The sequence below is a fragment of the Trachypithecus francoisi genome, unplaced genomic scaffold, assembly GCF_009764315.1.
Source record: "Trachypithecus francoisi isolate TF-2019V2 unplaced genomic scaffold, Tfra_2.0 Lachesis_group1, whole genome shotgun sequence".
Lineage (NCBI taxonomy): Eukaryota > Metazoa > Chordata > Mammalia > Primates > Cercopithecidae > Trachypithecus > Trachypithecus francoisi.
The window spans coordinates 58288911-58310553 of record NW_022681454.1 but is presented as its reverse complement, the minus strand read 5'-3'; positions in this window follow the sequence as shown (position 1 = coordinate 58310553).

Here is a 21643-nt window from a genome sequence, read left to right as displayed (position 1 = left end):
AGTCAGGAATGCAGCTCCCAATTATAATACTGTTGCTTTTTTCTTTTTTCTTTTTTTTAAAAAAAAGGTAGTTAATAATAGAGGTAAGAATTAGATCTGCATTTAAAACTAGACTCTACAACTTAAAATTACATTGTATGACCTTAAGCAAGATAACCTAGCCTGTTTAAGCATTAAAGGATGTGTCTGTAAAATGGGGAAAATAACAGTATGAACCTGAGGATTAAACGACCTAAGATATATGATGCACTTAGCTACTTAGCTTATGTTCCTTACTGCCTTTCTAGGATACTCTCCTAATGCAATCCTCCATGCAGTTGTAGATGCCCTTGTAGACTTCACAGTGGACCAAACAAAGATGTCACTGTCAATATTAAATAGTATTCTGATGTTAGCTATTGGAGGTACAAAGGAAAAGCACTAGTTATTCCAGTAAAGAAAATCCTTCATATTTCTGGGGGAGAGCATGAGCCAGAAAAAAATTAATATGGTGTTGATAGTCATTCCCAAGACCAAGAGAGAAATGCTCCCACCTACCCAGGTTTGCATTATTGGACACTACATCACTGGAGAAGAATTCCACCTCATTCACTTTTCCTTTTTTGTCAGGAACATATCTTTGAAAGGTGATAGAGGCAATCCGGAGCAGCATAAAAGGTGTGCATGGGCATCATTGCAAGAATGTGATGACAGCAGACATATGGCCATCCATACAGAATAGGAAAAAGAAAAAGGATGACTTAAAGTCCCAAAAGTTTTACTAACATCATATGAACATTTCATTATTCCAGTTGCAGAGATGAACAAATGAAGATTCAGAAAGATTAAGCAACCAATCTGACACATTTAATTAGAAACAATACGGCTAAAATTCATATCCACATCTCTGTCATCCCTGCACAGTGAGAGAGACAGCATTAATACCCCACCCCCACAAGTCTTTACCCTCCCTTGTATCTATAACTTTTGCATATAACTGTAGGTCTCTTCACTACATAGAGGAAACCTATTTCCACACTTTTTCACTTTGGGTTTAGCCATGTGGCTTAAATTGTCACTAGTACAATGAGTGGGGAAGTTATGATCTGCTAAAGCCCTCAGAGGCCATGTATGTCTTCCTCTTGCCTTGTTGGCCCTTTACCATGACCACAAAACATGTTTATGGAGGCTAGCTCACTGGTCCCAAGGGGAGGATTAGAGACACGTGGAACAGAGCCATCCCAGGCAAACCCCACCTAAAGCACCCAACCCGGAGTTGATCTGTAGCTATAGAGCTATAATAATAAATTATTATTGCTGTTAACCACTGAATTTGGGGGTAGTTTGCTTTGTAGCAATGGCTAACCAGTGTACATGCTATCAACAGATTCAGCTTGACGTTATTGTTAATCTCATTAAAAATTTTTGTTTTTGCAATTATGCGGATAGTGACCCAGAAGATCAGCTTTAATTGACATTTTTGAGAAAGTTATTAAAGCTATTACTAAGAAGTTAAAAAGAGTCATTAGGGTATTTGATATCTTATATCTAAGGAGGAGCTGTACCATGTTATCTACTTTTTTTCTTAAGAGACAAGGTCTCACTCTGTCACCCAGGCTGGATTACAATGCCATGATCATAGCTCACTGCAGATTTGAACTCCTGGACTCAGGCAATCCTCTTGCCTCAGCCTCCTGAGTAGCTGGGATTACAGTTGCAAGCCACCACACCTGGCTAATCTACTTATTTAATTTCTTTTCTACTGACATGGGCCCTGCTAAACAACTCTAGAAAGAGATGTTAAGTAAAAGGAAATGATTTTCTTTTCTATTTCAAATCAGTATCATCTGAGGGGGGTAAATTCCACTCTGCTGACTTCTTAAACTCCTGCTCTAACTTCATGCAAATACAATATCAAGTTTTAATAAATTAGAGGATTATTTTGTTTCATTTTTTTCAAAAAGTGAGTTTTATATTATATTTGTACAATGTCAAAAGGCACAAGTTTCTCTTCTATTTCTGATTTTCCTAGCCTGACATTTTGCCTTAGTTTCCCAGCCACAATCTAAACTTTATGTTTGGCCTATTGTTTTCTATATTATGCTTCATCAGTGTTTCCCGAATTACAGTCCATCCAAAAATAGGTTTCTTGAATGTTCCATCTTTTATTTTCTCTTACTCTTAGCCACTTACAGTCATATTGCAGTTTTCAATTTCAATTTCTGAAGCAGACCATGTCTTTGTTATTTATGAGAGCCTGTTTCTATGAAGCAGTCTCTTGAACATAGATGTCATCTCCAAAATATTAAATAATTGTGACCTTCCATTGGTAACAATCTGAGCTACATGCAGAGGATTTATACAATGTAAAGGCTAAGTCATTCATCAGTAAATTCCCAAGTGGCTATCTCCCTCTGTGTTCGTTCTTCTATATTATCCCTTGTGTAGTCTTTTTTTTCAGGTTTTCAATAAAACTGCAATAAAAAATTAGGATAATGATCTCCAGAGGCAGGAGGAGCACTGGCTCCTCCATCAAAACATTATAACAAAATGGTATATAATTAATCTTCAAGTGTATGATTACTTTTCTTTCTTAATTGAACTTGCAATACAATGTTTTCATGTATGTGTATAGATAAACGAATGTATTTGTTTTGCTGTTTCTAAATGAATGTGGCTTTCTTAAGGATAAGAACTATGACTTTTCATTTCCTGTGGTCTTTGTGCTCATCAGCACCACGATCATAATAGATGCTCAATACACATTTGGTAAACAAATGAATAAATCTTCATTCTGCATTGCTCAATATTCAATTCTCTGGATTGATATCTCTCATTTTAATTCTCTTCAGTTGTAATGACCATGGAAAGTAACCTATAAAACCACCCAGCACAGTGCCTGCATGGGGGCTGCTTTTGTTCATTAAATACGTTTCTCATTCTTGAGGCACCACGGTACTCTCACACAGGTAAGTGCCAACAGTTACTTTAAAATTAATAAACCTCAAGCAAAAGTAAAAGAAAACATTCCTTCCCACATGCACAATCTAATAGTATAATCAGCAGCTCTCCAATAGTGCAGGAACCCCTTCTTTTATTACCTTTTGTTCTTCCTTTCCCCCTCTCCTGACACAACCACACACAGAAATCAGGACTTGTTTGAGTAATATTTATATTATATAACTCTCACTCAACAATTTGGCTCCATTAGGTTGTCCTCAGAAAATAAATGAAGAAAATGCAAGTCAGTTTTACCTGATTCATTGTTATCTGAGTCCAGGTTTCTAAGTCCATCCTGAAAGAATGACTCTCTACAGCCCTGTTCAACCTTTGCTGGGACTACCTCATGGTCTCCTATCTTTTGTGGCATCCTCATTCCATTTTATTTCTCATATTGCACCACAGTGATCTTCTTAAAATAAATTTTCCTTCTATTTGAGAAACAAATAGAACAGTAGTTGTTAACCTCTTTTGGAGGAATTGCCCCACTCCCATCCCAAATATCCAAAGGCATAAATTCTCTAAACATTATGTACAACCTTAGATGTTTCTTAGATCCCTGGCTTAAGGCCTTGAAGCCCAGAGAGATGTTTCTACTCCCATATCTAGTATTTAAGGTCCTCCATAATCTTCTCAAACTTTATTTCCAAACAATCTCATCTCCCCAAATTCCCCAAACTAAATTCCAGATAAATTTAATCACCCAGAAAGCTTTTCCCATCTGCATTTCTATGAGTTAGGAAACTGGACTGGAATTCAGGAGTTCTGGCTTACACCTAGCCAAGGAACTTTATAAAGTCACTTGTACTTTCTGAATCTCATTTTATGCATGTACAAATTCATGGAGCTGATTTAAACCAGGATTCTCCAAAGTATGATATGTGAACAACTGAGTTTAGATGGTGCACAAACTGTTTCTTTTTATTTTAAAGATTGTGTGTTTATTTTAATGTGATTTGTGAAAATATATATATTTATAAATGTTATATTTTAATGTATAATGTGAAAGTAATATAATATATGTGACACATCTAAGCTGTAATTTACAGATATTTTCATGTAGACAAAGTATTAAAAGTGAGTCAATCTAGAATTTATTTAAGTATATATTAAGTAAATAATAAGCAATATAAAGATACAGCAAGATTTATCAAGGTCATAGGCAAACATGAAGATTGAGGAGAACTGGACCAACTGATCTCCAAGGCCTGTTCCAGTCCTAGGACACCACAGTTCCTTAACTTAGACTCTCTCTTCAAGAGGAACATTCTTCCTAGAGCTCAACATAAGCAGCTCGCCCAGAGACAATAAGGAAGGAGATCAAAGAGCTGCTGCTTCATTCTCAAAAAGGAAAAAAGGTGAGTTTAAAAAAAAAAAATAGTTCCCATTTTTAGATGAAGACAAATAGAAAAGATTTTATATAAGCTGCCCAAGATCCACCAGGAGCCCACTGCTGGGAACAGATCCCAGACTTGCTCCCATGGGATTGGCATTGACAGTTTTGTTGGGACCAACTGATGGCATAGTTATGACTCAAAACATAAAGGAGCACAAATTTTTTTCTTAATGACTAACAGATACACACTCAGATTTAGATAGAAACTGCAGCTGCTCCTTCCAACTACAAGTTTGATGAACAGATGGCAGGCTTCGTCTGGGAATGGAAAGATTTAGGGCTAGAATTGCATGAAGTTAGAAGACCAGAAAGAGAGGGTGCTGTAACTACAAATGCATTTAAGAATTGCCACAAGAAAGGTCTGGGTCTTGTGTGCTGCACATCACTCACGGCTACGGTTGTTTTGTGTTTTAAATATTGATGAGTCAGAGAACAAATGTCATTCAAGCTGTGTGTGTGTTTGTGTGAGATGACTATTGCATCCAAAGAGATGACTGCTTCTTCTAAAAGAGTTTTCCCCACTAATTTTGAGACATCCATCCTAGTATCCACATCTTTACATAAAACTAGATCCTAGGAATTGGGAGCTGATTCCTTCCCTGATTGCAGTCCAGAGAATTATCTTGTTGTATGTTCTTATTCTTCCTAACGTAAAATCAAGCCCAAGGGTAAAAGAGGAAGTTGTTTAGTGGGTACACAGTCTCAATCTGCAAAACAAAAAAGTACTGGAGATCTGTTGTACAACAGTGTGAACACACTTAAAACTGCTGAACTGTACATTTAAAACTGGTTAAGATTGTTTTAAAAAATCAGACAAACTGGAAAGCATTCAATGTTCAATCTGAAGAGCTTCCGATAATCTAGGATTGAAAGCAAATCTGAAAAAGCAAAAGAAAAAAGGGAAATAAAGCATATGGCTTATATTCAAGGATGCATCCAGCTAATGCCCTCTGGAGAGAAACCCATTAAGAGGAACATAAGGCAGCTCAGACTGAGCAGTGAGAGAAATTATCAGGGGAAACAAAGGGACTCCTTATAAGGGAAGTAAAGACATCATATAAAGTCACTTATTTCAGAGGATAGCTCTGATAGCAAAATTTAGACCAGGCAATATAGGCTTAATTATGAGATGATGATCAAGAAGGAGAGGTGCACACAGGTAATTTAACCATGGCTTGGATATAGTATGTAGGGGGCTCATTGGGAAGGCCTTTCCGAACCTTACTATCTCCTTCTTCTTCACCCAATGCTTCATCATTTATGATTTTAATTTTTAAGAAAAAACTACGACACAATTTTTAAACAGTAAATTGAGAGTTAGGAGGCTTACATTCTGGTCTTTGAAATGTGATTAACCAGCAGTTCCTCCTTGAAAACTCTTTCCTTCTATCTCCTCATTTCTAAAGCAAGAGCTGGACACCCTGGTATCTAATATCTCTTCACGTACCAGTAGTCATTGATTGATATTAGGAAAGTTTGTTGTCATATTTGGTTCTCTGCCTCTTCTGTCCCACCTGTGTAACATGTTACCTGTCACTTCACAGGGAAGAGATCTTAAAATTGTACTTGAGGATCATTCAGCCTATCAGGTTATCTTGTCATCTGTGTTGTCTGGGTCTTAGGCATTGAGGAAAAATAAAGTTTATGAAGTATTATGTCTTAGACCTTACAGATAATGTGATAAAGAGGGAGCAATACAAAAATATATATATTTGAAAATGGAAGAGGATAAGAGCTACAATATGGTTCTGAAATAAAAGGAATTAGTCCTTCAACAGAAATGCCAGAATAAGGTGGAGGAAGATGGCAGAATAGAAGGCTCTACTGTTTATCTCCCACACTGCAAGGATACAAATTTAACAACTTTCTACACACACATACACACACAAAAACAAAAACAAACAAACACAAAAAACACCTTCATAAGAAGCAAAATCTAGTGAGCACTCATAGTACCTAGTTTTAACTTCATATTACTTAAAAAAAAAAAAAAAAACTCCACAGCGTGCCTATAGTCCCAGCTACTTGGGAGGCTGAGGAAGGAGAATGGCATAAACCCAGGAGGTGGAGCTTGCAGTAAGCCAAGATCATGCCACTGCACTCCAGCCTTGGCTACCGAGTGAGACTCCATCTGAAAAAAAAAAAAAAGGGCATTCCAGGATGGCCGCAAAAGAACAGCTCCAGACTGCAGCTCCCAACATGATCGGCAAAGAAGACAGGTGATTTCTGCATTTCCAACTGAGGTATGTGGTTCATCTCACTGGGACTGGTTGGACAGTGGGTGCAGCCCACAGAAGGTGAGCCAAAGCAGGGTAGGGCGTTGCATCACCTGGGAAGTGCAGGTGTCAGGGGATTTCCCTTTCCTAACCAAGGAAAACTGTGACAGACTACCTGGAAAAACAGGACACTCCTGTCCAAATACTATGCTTTTCCCAAGGTCTTAGCAACCAGCAGACAAGGTGATTCTCTCCCATGCCTGACTCAGGGGGTCTCACGTCCATGAAGCCTTGCTCACTGCTAGTGCAGCAGTTTCAGATCAATCTGTGAGGTGGCAGCTTGACTGAGGGAGGGGCGTCTACCACTGATGAGGCTTGAGTAGGTAAACAAAGCGACCGGGAAGCTCAAACTGAGTGGAGTCCACCACAGTCAACAAGGACTACTGCCTCTAGACTCCACTTCTGTGGGCAGGGCACAGCTGAACAAAAGGAAACAGACAACTTCTGCAGACTTCAATGTCCCTGTCTGACAGCTCTGAAGAGAGCAGTAGTTCTCCTAACAAGGCATTTGAGCTCTAAGAATGGACAGACTGCCTCCTCAAGTGGGTCCCTGACCCTCATGTAGCCTAACTGGGAGACATCTCCCAGTATGAGCCAACAGACACCTCAAAAAGGCAGCTGCCCCTCTGGGATGAAGCTTCCAGAGGAAGGATCAGGCAGCAATATGTGCTGTTCTGCAACCTCCACTGGTGATACCCAGGCAAATAGGGTCTCGAGTGGAATTCCAGCAAACTCCACCAGACCTGCAGCTGAGGGACCTGATGGCTAGAAGAAAAACCAACAAACAGAAAGGAATAGCATCAACATCAACAAAAGGTCATCTACAGCAAAACTCCATCTGTAGGTCACCAACATCAAAGACCAAAGGTAGCTAAAACCACAAAGATGGGGAGAAACCAGAGCAGAAAACCTGAAAATTCTAAAAGTCAAAGTGCCTCTTCTCCAAAGGATCACAGCTCCTTGCCAGCAATGGAACAAAGCTGGATGGAGAATGACTTTGATGAGTTGACAGAATTAGGCTTCAGAAAGTCGATAATAACAAACTTCTCCGAGCTAAAGCAGAATGTTCGAAACCATTTCAAGGAAGTTAAAAACCTTGAGAAAAGATTACACATATGGCTACCTAGAATAAACAGTGTAGAGAAGACCTTAAATGACCTGACAGAGCTGAAAACCATGGCACAAGAACTTCATGATGCATGCACAACCTTCAATAGCAGATTTGATCAAGTGGAAGAAAGGGTATCAGTGATGGAAGATCAAATTAATGAAATAAAGTGAGAAGACAAGGTTAGAGAAAAAAAGATAAACAGAAATGAACAAAACCTCCTAGAAATATGGGACTATGTGAAAAGACCAAATCTACATTTGATTTGTGTACCTGAAAGTGATGGGGAGAATGGAGCCAAGCTAGAAAACACTCTGCAGGATATTATCCAGGAGAACTTCCCCAACATAGCAAGGGAGGCCAACACTCAAATTCAGGAAATACAGAGAACACCACAAAGATACTCTTGAGAAGGGCAACTCCAAGACACATAATTGTCAGATTCACCAAGGCTGAAATGAAGGAAAAAGTGTTAACAGCAGCCAGAGAAAAAGGATGAGTTACCCACAAAAGGAAGCCCATCAGGCTAACAGCAGATCTCTCAGCAGAAACCCTACAAGCCAGAAGAGAGTGGCGGCCAATAATCATCATTCTTAAAGAAAAGAATCCAGAATTTCATATCCAGCCAAACTAAGCTTCATAAGCGAAGGAGAAATAAAATTCTTCACAGACAAGCAAATGCTGAGAGATTCTGTCACCACCATGCCTGCCTTATAAGAGCTGCTGAAGGAAGCACTAAACATGCAAAGAAACAATTGGTACCAGTCACTGCAAAAACAGGCCAAATTGTAAAGACCATCGATGCTATCAAGAAACTGCATCAATTAATAGGCAAAATTACCAGCGAACATCATAATGACAGGACCAAATTCAGAAATAACAAGATTAACCTTAAATGTAAATGAGCTAAATGCCCCAATTAAAAGACACAGACTGGCAAATAGGATAAAGAGTCAAGACCCATCAGTGTGCTATATTCAGGAAACCCATCTCATGTGCAAAGATGCACATAGGCTCAAAATAATGGGATGGAGGAAGATCTACCAAGCAAATGGAAAACAAAAAAAGGCAGGGGTTGCAATCCTAGTTTCTGATAAAACAGACTTTAAACCAACAAAGATCAAAAGAGACAGAGAAGGCCATTACATAATGGTAAAGGGATCAATTCAACAATAGGAGCTAACTATCCTAAATATATATGCACCCAATAAAGGAGCACCCAGATTCATAAAGCAAGTTCTTACAGACCTAAAAAGAGACTTAGAGTACCACACAATAATAATGGGAGACTTTAACAGCCCACTGTCAATATCAGGCAGATCAACAAGACAGAAGTTTAACAAGGATATCCAGGACCTGAACTCAACTCTGCAACAAGTGGACCTAACAGACATCTACAGAACTCTCAGCCCCAAATCAACAGAATATACACTTTCTTAGCATCACATCACACTTATTCTGAAATTGACCACGTAATTGGAAGTAAAGCACTCCTCAGCAAATGTAAAAGAACAGAAATCACAACAAACTGCCCTCAGACCACAGTGCAATCAAATTAGAACTCAGGATTAAGGAATTCACTCAAAACCACACAACTAAATGGAAACTGAACAACTTGCTCCTGAATGACTACTAGGTAAACAATGAAATGAAGGCAGAAATAAAGATGTTCTTTGAAACCAATGACAACAAAGACACAACATACCAGAATCTCTGGGACACATTTAAAGCAGTGTGTAGAGGGAAATTTATAGCACTAAATGCCCACGAAAGAAAGCAGGAAAGATCTAAAATTGACATGCTAACATCACAATTGAAAGAACTAGAGAAGCAAGAGCAAACAAATTCAAAAGCTAGTATCACCACCAATGTCACAGAAATACAAACTACCATCAGAGAATACAACAAACAACTCTATGCAAATAAACTAGAAAATCTAGAAGAGATGGATAAATTCCTGGACACATACACCCTCCCATGACTAAACCAGGATGTAGTGGAATCTCTGAACAAAACATAACGGGCTCTGAAATTGAGACAATAATTAATAGCCTACCAACTAAAAAAAGACCAGGACCAGATGGATTCACAGCCGAATTCTACCAGAGGTACAAAGAGAAGCTAGTACCATTCCTTCTGAAACTATTCCAATGAAAAGAAAAAGAAGGAATTGTCCCTAACTCATTTTATGAGACCAACATCATCCTGATACCAAATCCTAGCAGAGACACAACAAAAAAAAGAGAATTTTAGACCAGTATCCCTGATGAACATCGATGCAAAAATCCTCAATAGAATACTGGCAAACCAAATCCAGTAGCACATCAAAAAGCTTATCCACCACAATCAAGTCGGGTTCATCCCTGAGATGCAAGGCTGGTTCAACATATGCAAATCAATAAATGTAATCGATCACATAAACGGAACCCATGACAAAAACCACATTATTATCTCAACAGAGGCGGAAGAGGCCTTCAACAAAATTCAACAGCCCTTCATGCTAAAAACGCTCTATAAACTAGGTATTGATGGAACGTATCTCAGAATAATAAGAGCTATTTGTGACACACCCACAACCAATGTTATACTGAATGGGCAAAAACTGGAAGCATTCTCTTTGAAAACTGGCACAGGACAAGGATGTTCTCTCTCACCACTCCTATTCAACATAGTGATGGAAGTTCTGGCCAGGGCAATCAGGCAAGAGAAAGAAATAAAGGGTATTCAATTAGGAAATGAGGAAGTCAAATTGTTCCTGTTTGCAGATGACAAAATTGCAGATGACAAGAAAGGGAAAACCCCATTGTCTCAGCCACAAATCTCCTTAAGCTGATAAGCAACTTCAGTAAAGTTTCAGGATACAAAAATCAATGTGCAAAAATCACAAGCATTCCTATACACCATTAACAGACAAACAGAGAGCCAAATCATGAGTGAGCTCCCATTCACAATTGCTACAAGGAGAATAAAATACCAAGGAATAAAACTTACAAGGGATGTGAAGGACCTATTCAAGGAGTACTACAAACCACTGCTCAATGAAATAAAAGAGGACACAAACAAATGGAAGCATATTCCATGCTCGTGGATAGGAAGAATCAATATTGTGAAAATGGCCATACTGCCCAAGGTAATTTATTGATTCAATGCCATCCCCATCAAGCTACTATTGACTTTCTTCACAGAATTGGAAAAAACTACTTTAAATTTCATATGGAATGAAAAAAGAGCCCGTATTGCCAAGACAATCCTAAATCAAAAGAACAAAGCTAGAGGCATCATGCTACGTGACTTCAAACTATACTACAAGGCTACAGTAACCAAAACAGCATGGTACTGGTACCAAAACAGAGGTATAGACCAATGGAACAGAACAGAGCCCTCAGAAATAACACCACACATCTACAAGCATCTGATCTTTGGCAAACCTGAAAAAAACAAGCAATGGTGAAAGGATTCTCTATTTAATAAATGGTGCTGGGAAAACTGGCTAGCCATATGGTGAAAGCTGAAACTGGATCCCTTCCTTACACCAAATACAAAAATTAATTCAAGATGGATTAAAGACTTAAATATTAGATGTTAAACCATAAAAACCCTAGAAGAAAACCTAGGCAATACCATTCAGGACATAGGCATGGACAAGGACTTCATGACTAAAACACTGAAAGCAATGGCAACAAAAGCCAAAATTGACAAATGGAATCTAATTAAACTAAAAAACTTCTGCATGGCAAAAAAAACTACCATCAGAGTGAACAGGCAACCTACAGAATGGGAGAAAAATTTTGCAAGTTACCCATCTGACAAAGGGCTAATATCCGGAACCTAAAAATAACACAAACAAATTTACAAAAAAAAACAAACAACCTCATCAAAAAGTGGGCAAAGGATATGAACAGACACTTCTCAAAAGAAGGCATCTATGCAGCCAACAGACACATGAAAAAATGCTTATTATCACTAGTCATCAGAGAAATGCAAATCAAAACCGAAATGAGATACCATCTCATGCCAGTTAGAATGGCAATCATTAAAGTCATGAAACAACAGATGCCAGAGAGGATGTGGAGAAATAGGAATGGTTTTACACTGTTGGTGTGAGTGTAAATTAGTTCAAACATTGTGGAAGACAGTGTGGCGATTCCTCAGGGATCTAGAGCTAGAAATACCATTTGACCCAGCAATTCCATTACTGGGTATATACCCAAAGGATTATAAATCATTCTACTATAAAGAGGCATACACACATATGTTTATTCTGGCACTACTCACAATAGCAAAGACTTGGAAGCAACCCAAATGTCCATCAGTGATAGACTGGATTAAGAAAATGTGGCACATATACACCATGGAATACTATGCAGCCATGAAAAATGATGAGTTCATGTCCTTTGCAGGGACATAGATGAAGCTGGAAACCATCATTCTCAGCAAACTGTCACAAGGACAGAAAACCAAACCCTGCATGTTCTTACTCATAGGTGGGAATTGAACAATGAGATCACTTGGACACAGGGTGGGGAACACCACACACTGGGGCCTGTCGGGGTGTCGGGGGCTGGAGAGGGATAGGGTTAGGAGAAATATCTAATGTAAATTATGAGTTGATGGGTATAGCAAAGCAACATGGCACATGTATACCTATGTATCAAACATACATGTTGTGCACATGTACCCTAGAACTTAAAGTAAAATAATAATAATAATAATAAAAAGAAATGTAGACAAAAAGCACACACATAGAAGAGATAGAAAAAGCAGTTTTGAATCACCAATGCCACCCCTCCCCAGTCCCCTGGCAATGGCAGTGTGGTGCAGAGACAATGTGAGCACTTGAGAGAGGTAGAGCACAGCAGTTGTGAGACATTGCATTGCATTCATTGCCTTTTCATTACAGCAGAACGCAAAACCAGAACAAACTCAGCTGACACCCACCCATGGAGAGAACATTTAAATCAGCCCTAGTCAAAGGGGAATCACATATCGCAGCAATAGAAACTTGAGTTCCTGCAAGCATCACCCCATGGGCTAAAGTGCTCTGGGGCCCTAAATAAATGTGAAAGACAGTCTGAGTCACAAGGAATGCAACTCCCACATGAGTCCTGTTGATGAACTGGGCTCAGAGCCAGTGGCACATAACCTACTGAGACAGCAGCCGGGTGGCTAAGGGAGTCCTGGCTCTACCTCTCACCCAACCCCAGGCTGCACAGACAGCAACGCCAAAAGAGGCCCCTTCCTTCCACTCGTGGAGAGGAGAGGGAAGAGTGGGGAGGATTTTGTCTTGCTCCTTGGATACCAGCTCAGCTACAACAAGATAGGGCACCACTCAGTCATGAGGCTCCCTTTCCAGGCCCTAGCTCCCAAATGAGATTTCTAGACACATCCTGGGCCAGAAGAGAACCCATTTCCTGGAAAGGAAGGGCTCAGTCTTGGCAGGATTCATCCCCTGCTAACTGCCGAGCCCTTGGGCCCTGAATAATCAGCAATGATACACAGGTAGTATACAACGGCCCTTGGATGAGACTCTGACACTTGCTGGTTTCAGGTGAGACTCTGCACATTCCCAGCTTTGGTGGCTACAGGAAGAGACTCCTGCTTGAGAAAAGTAGAGGGAAAAGTAAAGGAGACTTTGTCTTAGACTTTAGGTACCAGCACAGTCACAGAGATAACATTAGAGCTTCAAGTGGGTTCTTAGGGTCCCTGATTCTAAGCCTTGACTCTTGGATTGCATTTCTGAACCTGCCCTGGGCCAGTGGGGCCAGAGGGGAGCCCACTGCCCTGAAGGGTGAGTCCCAGGCTAAGAAGCATTCACCACAAACTGACTGAAGAGCCCCTGGGCTTAAGGGAACATCAGTGGTAATCTAGCAGTACTACTCATGGGCCTGTGGTGGCAGTGGTCATGAGATGAGGCTCCTCTGCCTTTCAAAAGGGGAGGAAAGGACTGCATCTTGTGGTTTAAGTGTCAGCTCAGCCACAGTACATTAGAACACCAGGTGGACTTCTAAGTTCTTTCACTCTAGTCCCTGGCTCCCAGACAGCACCTCTGGACCCACCTGGGGCCTGGGGACACTCGCCACCCTGGAAAGAATGACACAAGCCTGGCTGGCTTTGCCAGCTGCTGAATGTAGAGCCCCAGGGCCATGAGCAAACCTAGGCTATAACCAGGGAGTGGTTACAGCATTGGATGTAACCACTCACAGGCCTTGGCTGAGACCCAGTACTGTGCTGGCTTCAGCTCTGATCCAGCACAATCATAGTGGTGGTAGCCACAGGGGTCCTTGTATCACTCCACCTCCAGCTCCAGGCAGCTCAGCAGAAAGAGAGAGAAACTCCATTTGTTTGGGAGAAAGTAAGGGGAGAAAACAAGCGTTTCTGTCTGGTAATCCAGAGAATTCTTGTGAATCTTGTCCAAGACCGCCAAAGTAGTATCTCTAGGAGTCTGCAAGAACCATAGCATTACTGAGCTTGGGGTGCCCCCTAATGCAGATGAAGCCTAAATCACAACACTCAAGCACTTTCAAATACTTAGAAAGCCTTCCCAAGAAGAACGAGTACAAACAAGCCCAGGCTGGTTGGGCACGGTGGCTCATGCCTGTAATCCCAGCACTTTGGGAGGCCGAGGCAGGAGGATCACGAAGTCAGGAGATCAAGACCATCCTGGCTAACATGGTGAAACCCTGTCTCTACTAAAAATATAAAAAAATTAGCCGAACGTGGTGGCGGGTGCTTGTGGTCCCAGCTACCCGGGAGGCTGAGGCAGGAGAATGGCGGGAACCCGGGAGGCGTGGCTTGCAGTGAGCTGGAATCACACCACCGCACTCTAGCCTGGGTGACAGAGCGAGACTCCATCTCAAAATAAAATAAAATAAACAAGTCCCGAATACATAAGTCTTCAATGCCAAGACACAGATGAATATCCACAAGTATCAAGACCATCCAGGAAAACATGACTTCACCAAATAAACTAAATAAGGCACCAGGGACAAATACTGGAGAAACAGAGATAAGTGACCTTTGAGACAGAGAATTCAAAATAGCTATGCTGAGGAAACTCAAAGAAATTCAAGAGAACACAGAGAAGGAATTCAGAATTCTATCAGGTAAATTTAACAAAGAAATTGAAATAATTTAAAGGAATAAAGCAGAAATTTTGGAACTGAAAAATGCATTGATACACTGAAGAATACATTAGAGTCCTTTAATAGCAGAATGGATGAAGCAGAGGAAAGAATTAGTGAGCTCAAAGACAGGCTATTGAAAAATACACAGTCAGAGAAGACAAAACCTTTACAACAGGAAATGCTACAGAGAGTACTTCAATCAGAAAAAAAAACGATGTTCATGAGCTATAAGAAATCATCTGAAAGTACAAAACTCACTTGTAATAGTAAGTACACAGAAAAACACAGAATATTATAATATTGTAACTGTGGTGTGTAAACTACTCTTATCTCTAATAAAAAGGCTACATGATAAACTTCAACCAAAATAACAACTACAATGTGGAAAGTACCATGAAATACAAATAGAAATAACAACAAGTTAAAAAATGGGGAAACAAAGTTAAAATGTACAGTTTTTATTAGTTTTGTTTTTGTTTATTCGTTGGTGGAAACGGTGTTAATTGTTATCAGCTTAAAATAATGAGTTACAAGACAGTATTTGCAAGCCTCAGGTCAACCTGAAGTCAAAAAACATACAACAGATTCAAAAAATCAAAAGCCAAAACCTAAATCATACCACCAGAGGAAATAACCTTCATTAAAAGGAAGAAAGGAAGGAAGGAAAAAAGAGAAGACCACAAAACATTCAGAAAAAAATAAAATAAAATTTCAGGATTTGAATGGACTAAACTCTACAATCAAAAGACATAAAGTCACTGAATGGGCTTAAAAAAAAAAAAAAAAAAAACAATGACCTGTTCCCTATGAGAAACACATTTCTTCTAAAAAGACACACATAGACTGAAACTAAAGGAATAGTAAAAGATATTCCATGCCAATGGAAACAAACAAACAAAAAAGCAGGAGTTACTATGCTTATATGAGACAAAGCAGATTTCAAGACAAAAATCTATAAGAAGAAACAAAGAAGGTCACTATATAATGATAAAGGGATTAATTTAGCAAGAGGATATAACAATTTGAAATATATATGTACCCAATCCTGGAGTACCCAAGTATATAAAGCAAATATTATCAGAGCTAAAAAGAGAGATAGACTCCAATACAGTAACAGACAGAGACTTCAACACCCCACTTTCAGCATTTGATATATCTTCCAGAAAGAAAATCAACAAAGAAACATTGCAGACTTAATCTGCACTATGAACTTAATAGTTATTTACAGACCATTCCATCCAACGGTTGCAGAATACATCTTTTTTTCCTCAGCAGTCCCACTACTGAGTATTTACCCAAAGGAAAGAAAGTATATTGAAGAGATATCTACAACCCCATGTTTACTGCAGCACTATTCACAATAGCCAAGACATGGAATCAACCTAAATGTCCATCAACAGATGAATAAATAAAGTAAATGTGACATGTGACTGGGCGCAGTGGCTCATGCCTGTAATCCCAGCACTTTGGGAGGCTGAGATGGGTGGATCATGAGGTCAGGAGATAGAGACCATCCGGGCTAACTTGGTGAAATCCCGTCTTTACTAAAACTACAAAAACAAAATTAGCCAGGCGTGATGGCGGGTGCCTGTAGTCCCAGCTACTCATGAGGGTGAGGCAGGAGAATGGCGTGAACCTGAGAGGTAGGGCTTGCAGTGAGCCGAGATCGTGCAAGTGCACTCCAGCCTAGGCGACAGAGTGGGACTCTGTCTCAAAAAAAAAGAAAAGAAAAGATAATGTGACATGTATAACAACAAAATACTATCCAGCCATAAAAAGAATGAAATCCTGTTATTCATGGAAACATCAATGAGACTGGACGACATTATGTTAAGTGAAATAAGTCAGGCACAAAAAGATAAGTACCACACATTCTCATTTATATGTAGGAGTTAAAAATAACTTGAGCTCATAGAAGTAGAGAGTAGGATTGTGGTTACTAGAGGCCAGAAAGGATTGGGAGAGGAGAAGACAGGGAGAGGTTGGTTAAAGGATATAAAATTACAGTTAGATAGGAAGAATTAGTTCTAGTGTACTGTAGGATAAATGTGGTTAACATTTATTGTATTTTCAACATGCTAGAATAGAGGATTTTGAATGTTCACACCACAAAGAAATAATACATGTTTGAGGTGATAGATATGTTAATTACCCTGATTTGATCACTACACATGGTACATATGTATTGAGATATTGCTCCATACCACATAAATATGTATAAGTATTATGTCAACTAAAAGAACAATAAAAAAATTATAGCTAGATAGGAAAAACAAGTCCCAGTGTTTTATAGCACTGTAGGGTAAATACAGTTAACAATAATTTGTTGTATATTTTTAAATATCTAGAAGAGATTATTTTGAATATTCTCAAAACAAACAAATGATAAATATTTGAGGTGGTGGATATACTAATTACCCTGATTTGATCATTAGACATTGTACGTATTGAAATATCTCTCTGTGCCCCATAAATATGTACATTAAAAATTTTTTTTAATTTAGAAAAAGAAAATTGAAAGAATAATGCCAAATATATAACTGATATTCTGAATTACTGCATTATGTTGAAAATTACAATATTTAGGGCATAATGCTACCTGGTCACTTCCTCTAGTTCCTAGTCTTATTCAAGGGAACCACATTGCATTCTCGCATTGCTATAAAGAACTACCTGAGACTGGGTAACTTGTAAAAAAAAAAAAAAAAGGAAAAAGAAAAGTGTAATTGACTCAAAGTTCCATAGGCTGTACAGGAAGCATGGCTGGGAAGCCTCAGGAAACGTACAATCATGGCAGAAGATGAAGAGAAAGGAGGCACATCTTACATGACCAGGAAGAATGAAAAGAGAGTGAAGGGGGAGGTGCCACACACTTCTAAACAACTAGATCTTGTGAGAACTCACTCACTATCATGAGAACAGCAAAGGAGAAGTCTGCCCATGATCCAGTCATCTCCCACCAGGCCCCTCCTCAAACACTGGGGATATAATTCGTCATGAGATTTGGGTGGGGACACAAATCCAAATCATATCACACATCTTCCAAGATTCAATGCAGTGTCTCGGTCACTTCATATTCTTGCATTTTTGTTTTCTAGGAGTTTCAGGTTATGAATAGATCCAGAAAGAACAAGGTGATTTTGGAAAGGCATCATATACCAGCTCTTTCAAAAGTAAAATTCATAGAACAGAGAAATGAATAGTCAGTTATCTTTTTTAACAAACTCTAGAGCTTTTGTTCAGTGGTTAGACAATGTGAGAAAGATAAAATATTTAACCTTTTCCTTTCAGGTAAGTGAGATAGCACTGTTTCAAAGATAAAGAATGAACAGGCCATCTATGCTTTTCTAAATATAGTTCCATTGCTATCTATCTATCATCTATCTATCTCCCATTTACATATATTGGATCAAATTTCAACTGGGCATGGTTTTTACATTATCACCAGCGTCTAGTCAATGAACACACAAGTCTAGAGTGGACATATGGGTTGGTAGATGTATGGATAGAAGGAGAGAAACAGGGGAGGAAGGTATGAAGGAAGGAAGGAAGGAAGGAAGGAGGGAGGGAGGGAGGAGGGAGGGAGGAAGGAAGGAAGGGAGGGGAGAAGGAGGGAGGGAGAGAGGGAAGGAAACAAGGGAGATAGGGAGGGAAGGAAGAATGGGAGGGAGAGAAAGGAAGAGAAAGAAAAAGAAAGAGAGAGAGAGAGAAAGAACGAACGAACGAACGAAAGAAAGAAAGAAAGAAAGGAGGGAGGGAGAGAAAGGAAGAGAAAAAGAAGGATGGGAGAGAGAGAAAGGAGAGAGAAAGAAAAGAAAGGAAAGAAAGAAAGAAAGAGAAAAAGAGAGGGAGGGAGGGAGGAAGGAAGGAAGGAAGGAAGGAAGGAAGGAAGGGAGGAAAGAAAGAGAGAGAGAAAGAAAAAAAAGAAAGAAAGAAGAAAAAGGAGGAGGGAGAGGAGGAGGAAGGAAGGAAGGGAGGAAGGAAGGAAAGGGAAAGAAAGAGAGAAAGAAAGAAATAAGAAGGAGGGAGAGGAGGAAGGAAGGAAGGAAGGGAGGAAAGAAGGAAGGGGAAAGAAAGAGCGAGAGAAAGAGAGAAAGAAAGAAAGAAGAAGGAGGGAGAGGAGGGAGGGAGGGAGGAAGGAAGGAAGAAGAAAGAAGAAAGAAGAAAAGAAAGAGAGAGAAAGAAAGAAGAAGGAAGGAAGAAGAAGAAGGAAGGAAGGGGAAGAGAGGAAAGAAAGAGAGAGAGAGAGAGAAAGAAGAAAGAAAGAGAAAGAAGAAAGAAAGAAAGAAGAAAGAAAGAAGAAAGAAAGAAAGAAAAGGAAAGGAAAGAAGAAAAAGAAGAAAGAAAGGAGGAGGAAGAAGAAGAAGGAAGGAAGGGGAAAGAGAGAGACAAAGAGAAAGAAAGAGAAGGAGGAAGGAAGGAGAAGAGAGGAAAGAGAAAGAAAGAGAAGAAAGAAAGAAGAAAGAAAGAAAGAAAAGAAAGGAGAAAAAGGAAAGAAAGAGAGAAAGAGAGAAAGAGAAAGAAAGAAAAAAGAAAGAAAGAAAGAAAGAAGAAGAAGAAAGAAAGAAAGAAAAGGAGGAGGAAGAAGAAGAGGAAGGAAGGAAGAAAGAAAGGAAGGAAGGGAAGGGAAGAAGGGGGAAGGGAAGAAGGGAGAGGAATGGAAGAAGGGAGGGGAGGGGAAGGGAAGAGGAGAGGAAGGGAAGGGGAGGGGAGGGGAAAGGGAGAGGAGGGAAGGGAACATAACACCCTTGGAAGAAACTCTCAACCAATAGAGACTGAATTGAAAGACTAAATACCCCAGTATCTCTGTCCTGGTGTGCTAGACATGTTTTCTCATAGGATCCTTAGCAAGACTGAGATCTAGAGGCCCTCAACTTGTTTGTTAATACACTTCTTATTGACTTTTCCTTATTCTCTCATTTGTGCTTACTCCTTCTCAAATAAATTACTTGCACCCAAGTCCTTGTCTCAGTGTTGGTTTTGGGTGAATTCAAACAAGACACAGATGAAATAAAAATATTGTATAATTAATCTTTGCTGTTGTTTGGGACTTTAAAAAATTCAGTCTAGGACAATAGCAAGATGTTATCAATCTTCAGATGGCATTGCCATCTCATACAACAAACACTCATTATTTTTTAAATTTGTGTTCCTTGTCACTCCTTCATCCTTTGTTGGCCTCTGCTCTATCAGCATGTGTTAATTAGAAACTTTCCCTTACCCATGAACTTCTCTTGTTTTCTCATTTCTCCCTCAGCCCATCTGTAGAAAGGCGTCTCTTCCCTGAATGCCTTTTGATGCTCTCAGCAGATGGAGCCAGCCAATGAGAGACTCTGATTGATCTGTCTGGAGCTCTGTGTTGTTTGCTCTTTCTCTCTCTCTCCATATGAATATTACCTCAGTACAACCCATCTACAAGGACTTAACTATGAGCCACTGAATCACCATAAAATTTAACTGGTAGTTTCCTCTAATCCTCAAATCTCCATTAGGACCTTTAGAACAGCTACATATCAGTGAGAAACACCCTAGGAAATGTTGCATATGGCTGAATGACATCAACAGGAGCAGCACAAGCCTCTTGAGTAATTTTCACATTTGAATACTTTTAGAACAAATCTACAGTTTTCAATAGATCTACTTTTCTGTTTCAGAGTCAGATTCCTTATTCTATAAAGAATAGAAACAAGGCCACTTTTTTTTTTTAAGGTGGGAGATATATTAGGAAAAGGTAAAGGAGGTTATGAAGAGCTCAGACACATCCAAAGAAAGCTGCTCCAATCTGTCAACACTGCCCGGAGCCCAAGTCTTGCTAGTGCTGCTATGTGGTCAATAATGAAGCAGATGGCACATAAGAAGCCTTTTCCTATGTTTCATTTGCTTGCAACAACAGCCCTAAAGCTCTGGTTTTGGATTGATGTTCCCATGACTAAGCCACCTAATTCATTTGCCTTTGAGAGTAAGGTTCAAATGAGGGCCACTCCAAAGTCAAAGAAATGATTCCCAGCATATCCATGAGGTGATTGGCCTCAGGGGTGTTCGGCCTCAAAGGGACCCTGCCCATTGCCAAACAAAACTTTACTCAGTTTTATCCAAAGTTGATGAGTCTTAATGAACATGAAGGTGGGACTTTATTCGGCTTCTTCCAGAGATTAATTATTCTGAGTGACTAGGACAGTTTGTGGGTCAACTGTGCTGGAGTGAAATGGACTTGGTTTCCAATATTGTGGCCATACTATGGCTAAATGACTCAGACACATTTCATAGCCTGGCCAGCATTTCCTCATTGTCTTTTATTTCAAGGTTTACTTCCAAAGGATACAACAGCCTCAGACCCAGGTGTTCTTCCTCATAGAGCCTTAGACACAGCTATATAGTACATCATTAAAATGGCATGGCTATAGAGCAACATTCCCCAAATTTTCCTGGAATAAGTGGTTACATGTCCCAAATTGGGGTCACTAGACTTGGAATCCAGGAACTGATGGTAACTAAGAGTTACTGAGCATTCATTATGCACCAGATACTGTTCTAAGTGCTCTACCTTCTGCAGCACATTGGCTACCACAACTTACCTTATCCCATAGGCTCTTCTTACAGAGTGCTGTTGACCCTCCTCCTGTTAAGTGGTAGGATGGTAGGATCTATAATCTTTTCCCGTAAACCAGAATGGATCTTTACAATGACTTTAACCAATAGCGTATGACAGAGATGACCCCATGAGACTTCTCAGGCTAGTTCATAAAAAGTGGTATACCTT